We start from the raw sequence: 5,008 nt of genomic DNA, 5'->3' as shown, positions 1-5,008 counted from the left end.
GGAGGACTGGGTGGGTTAGACTCCTGCTGTACCGCTCAACCAGCCAGCCAGCCAGCCAGCCAGAGGTATGGTACAGGAGGACTGGGTGGGTTAGACTCCTGCTGTACCTCTCAACCAGCCAGCCAGCCAGCCAGAGGTATGGTACAGGAGGACTGGGTGGGTTAGACTCCTGCTGTACCTCTCTACCAGCCAGCCAGCCAGAGGTATGGTACAGGAGGACTGGGTGGGTTAGACTCCTGCTGTACCTCTCTACCAGCCAGCCAGCCAGCCAGAGGTATGGTACAGGAGGACTGGGTGGGTTAGACTCCTGCTGTACCTCTCAACCAGCCAGCCAGCCAGAGGTATGGTACAGGAGGACTGGGTGGGTTAGACTCCTGCTGTACCTCTCTACCAGCCAGCCAGCCAGCCAGCCAGAGGTATGGTACAGGAGGACTGGGTGGGTTAGACTCCTGCTGTACCTCTCTACCAGCCAGCCAGCCAGCCAGAGGTATGGTACAGGAGGACTGGGTGGGTTAGACTCCTGCTGTACCTCTCAACCAGCCAGCCAGCCAGAGGTATGGTACAGGAGGACTGGGTGGGTTAGACTCCTGCTGTACCTCTCTACCAGCCAGCCAGCCAGAGGTATGGTACAGGAGGACTGGGTGGGTTAGACTCCTGCTGTACCTCTCAACCAGCCAGCCAGCCAGAGTTATGGTACAGGAGGACTGGGTGGGTTAGACTCCTGCTGTACCTCTCAACCAGCCAGCCAGCCAGCCAGAGGTATGGTACAGGAGGACTGGGTGGTTTAGACTCCTGCTGTACCTCTCTACCAGCCAGCCAGCCAGCCAGAGGTATGGTACAGGAGGACTGGGTGGGTTAGACTCCTGCTGTACCTCTCAACCAGCCAGCCAGCCAGAGGTATGGTACAGGAGGACTGGGTGGGTTAGACTCCTGCTGTACCTCTCTACCAGCCAGCCAGCCAGAGGTATGGTACAGGAGTACTGGGTGGGTTAGACTCCTGCTGTACCTCTCTACCAGCCAGCCAGCCAGAGGTATGGTACAGGAGGACTGGGTGGGTTAGACTCCTGCTGTACCTCTCTACCAGCCAGCCAGCCAGAGGTATGGTACAGGAGGACTGGGTGGGTTAGACTCCTGCTGTACCTCTCTACCAGCCAGCCAGCCAGCCAGAGGTATGGTACAGGAGGACTGGGTGGGTTAGACTCCTGCTGTACCTCTCTACCAGCCAGCCAGCCAGAGGTATGGTACAGGAGGACTGGGTGGGTTAGACTCCTGCTGTACCTCTCTACCAGCCAGCCAGCCAGAGGTATGGTACAGGAGGACTGGGTGGGTTAGACTCCTGCTGTACCTCTCTACCAGCCAGCCAGCCAGAGGTATGGTACAGGAGGACTGGGTGGGTTAGACTCCTGCTGTACCTCTCTACCAGCCAGCCAGCCAGCCAGAGGTATGGTACAGGAGGACTGGGTGGGTTAGACTCCTGCTGTACCTCTCTACCAGCCAGCCAGCCAGAGGTATGGTACAGGAGGACTGGGTGGGTTAGACTCCTGCTGTACCTCTCTACCAGCCAGGCTACAGTGTTAGTCTAACCCACCCAGTCCTCCTGCTGTACCTCTCTACCAGCCAGGGTACAGTGTTACAGTCTAATCATGGCTCCCCTCTGGAAACCATCAACGAGGGCCGGGCCCCTGAATCATCCTCTAAATCATGCCCTTGTTCCACGTCACCGTGCTGGAGCCACCGGGACCTCCCACTACTAACTCAAAGCAAACGATACACTCATTAACGCTGAACTAGAATGCTCGCAGTAGAGGTTGGTAGGCCTCAGACCGACAGACAGGCAGGAAGGAATGAAAACCTATTACAACACTAACTAGGGTTTTTACGGAGTTGTTGAGGTCGATGTCAACTAAAGTTCTGTTTTGTGATAGAGGGTTTATAAATGTGTTATGAATGTTGTCTTTCTGTGGACGGAAAGGACTTGTCCCTCATTATCGGTTGTAGCTGATTAAAGCGGCCACTTAAATTCGATTGTTTTGATTTGTGAAACGCAGATGTTTATTGTAGTAGGAATTGATGAGCAACATGCCTGATATTTACTGTTTGAATGGCGTGCGTGTGGGGCCTGCGGCTTACAATTCAGTAGCCTGTTTGTTGAATCTGTCTGTTGTGAATTATAACAGTTATTATGTGAGGTGATTGTGGGTGGACCCCCCCATTGTGTGTGTTCCTATATCCCATTGACTCTGACATTGCCACTGGACACCACACATGCAAAGTTCGTAACTCGTTCTACAAACCATTGAAAAACATCACTCCCATCTCCATCATGTTAGTGAACCACTTCAGTTGTCTTTGTTATTGACCAGACTGTCAGTTGTCAGTGTGATTGACCAGACTTGCAGCTGTCAGAACTCTACAATAAGAGGAGGGGGAAGAAGGCATTTTCAAAAGACTCCCTCCACACGAGAGAGGAGAGGTGAATTCCAGAAAAGTGGGAATTTATGACATTCTTTGTCCTCGTGAAACAACAAATGGTACTGAAAGGTGTGAACAGTATGCCAGCTCCGTCGCGGTACCTGGAAGTGAAAGAGAGCACCTGTCGAGTCCACCAGCATTCTCATGGCAAACCACTAGCCCTAGGCCCCTCCCACTGACACATCCTGACACCTAACTGTCATTCTCGCCCGGCATGGTGGGTGGCAGTGGAAAAAGATCATTTCATTTGACAGCAGCTATTTCACTAATCCAAAACAACAGCTGTAAGGTAGAAATGAGTGGGTGAGGTAGGGGAGAGGGCGATATGAGGGGGAGTTAGAGGGGTGAGGTACGGGGAGGCGATGCATGTAGGCCTGGGCCTGAGGGGTATAGAACCTGACACTTGTATAAGAACATGGTCAGGGCGGAGGAAGAAAATAAAATGTATGTGAAGTAAGTTCTGGGGGGGCTGAGAGAGAGAGAGGGAGAGAGAGGAGAGGAGAGAGAGGGGGAGAGAGACAGAGAGGGGGAGAGAGAGAGAGACAGAGAGGGGTAGAAGGGGGGAGAAGGAGGGAGAGAGAGGGGGGAGAGACAGAAGGGGGGAGAGACAGAGAGGGGGGAGAGGGAGAGAGAGAAAGAGGGGGGGAGAGAGAGAGAGAGAGAGAGAGAGAAAGGGGGGGAGAGAGAGAGGGGGGAGAGAGAGAGGGGGGAGAGAGAGAGGGGGGGAGAGAGCGATAGAAAGGGGGGGAGACCTCACATTGGACCCTGCCTAGCTGCCAGTGAGATGTATCGTAGCTCAGGGCCAAAAACCCCACGGAACTAGAACATGAGTATGTGCGTGCGTGCGTGCGTATGTGCGTGCGTGCGTGCGTGCGTGTGTGTGCTGACAGGGTTGCTGCTCATATTAGCATCTATCTTCAGACACAGGGGATTGTATCAGGACAGGTGAACAGAATTACACCGAGGAGAAGCTCATTACACATCTGGTTAAGTTTTGGGAGGGAAACCTTTGTGGGGTGGTCTTCGATTCCTCGCTGTACGACACGTCTGCCCTGTTAACACAACAGGGCTCTGGAAGTCAATCAAATGGCAAGGTACTGGTGGGCTAAATCACATTCTCTGCATTGAACTCTAAATTATCTATGATGTAAGAAATTGGGAACATTTCTGCTATGTCGAAAACCCAACTTCTTCGTTGTTGAATGAGTTCCTTTGGAGTTTATAAACTGAGGTTGACTTGGGTGCTACGGTATGTGTCTGGGCAGTTTCACTGAGTATTATAAAGTTACATTTGGGACCACTGCAAGGCCACAATACTGCGCTATTTCCAGCCAGAACATTAAACCTGGGAGACTATTGTACAATGGAGCTGTGGTTTTGAAGGCTGATGATACGGTATATTCTACCCGTTACCAATAAAAGGTGATCTCCAAGGCTTGAGCTTTAAGGCAAAAAAAAATGATAATAATGTATTACATTTGTAAAACGCTTTTCATTATACAGAATAATGTTAAAGTGCGTAAAATTGACACTACTAGACAGGGCAACTGACACAGAACCCAGCTGATACTAATGCTGATGGTTCATTTCAGGTTAACAGTTCCATTCCGGCTTCTATAGTCCATCCTCTGCTCCCAATCATCTGTCTGAAGCACACAGTTCTCTAGCTGTACATTCCTCTACACCACTGGACAGAGTCGGATTCTTTAGAAGGTCTCTTCGACCTGAGAGTCTGTCTGGCTTTGGGACTTGGCTGTGAAGACGGGTTGCTGTTGGTTTGGACCGGAGAAAACATTCCTTGAAAGTTCCCGATCATGTCTGGCTTCTTTCATCTTAGGTATTCAATGTATTTTCGAATTCCCGTAATTATGAGACACATTTCTGATTCCTTTTTCATTGATGAAAATTGCAGAGGTACTCGAGACATTGATGAGGGCAGGCAACTCCATGTTTGGTCATTAATGCAGGCCGACTTTGCAAAGAAAGTCTGAAAGGTAATGGACAGTAACATTTTTATCATTTAGCAGACGCTCTTATCCAGAGCGACTTACAGTAGTGAGTGCATACATTTTCGTATTTGTTCGTACTGGTCCCCCATGGGAATTAAACCCACAACTCTGGCATTGTAAGTGCCATGCTGTACCAACTGAGCCACACGGGACATAATGTAATCTTATGTAGCAGGTGTAGCAGGGGAAACGGAAGTTAAGTTGAAAATATTGTATCCCTGAAAACCAGAAACATCCACTTTCTGTCAACACCACTAAGGATGAATGGACAATCACACTGTAAAACACAGGGATGTGAGGGATTGGTGGTTGAAGCCTTGAAGGGCTCACTAGCCTGTAAACGAAAATGTCTCGCCAGCGTTACTCAGGGACATCCTAAATAGTTAATTTGAACGTTCTGATGTTCTGAGGTTCCAAAGTTCTGAGGCCTACTACTACAGACAGTCACGTGACCTGAGCAGACATTCACATCTGATTGCGGGGCTCAGTTGCCTGGACAACCCACACAAAGCTAAGCAGCTAGCCCC

Source organism: Salmo salar, chromosome ssa13 (genome assembly GCF_905237065.1).
Source record: "Salmo salar chromosome ssa13, Ssal_v3.1, whole genome shotgun sequence".
Classification (NCBI taxonomy): Eukaryota; Metazoa; Chordata; class Actinopteri; order Salmoniformes; family Salmonidae; genus Salmo; species Salmo salar.
This window is presented reverse-complemented; position numbering follows the sequence as displayed.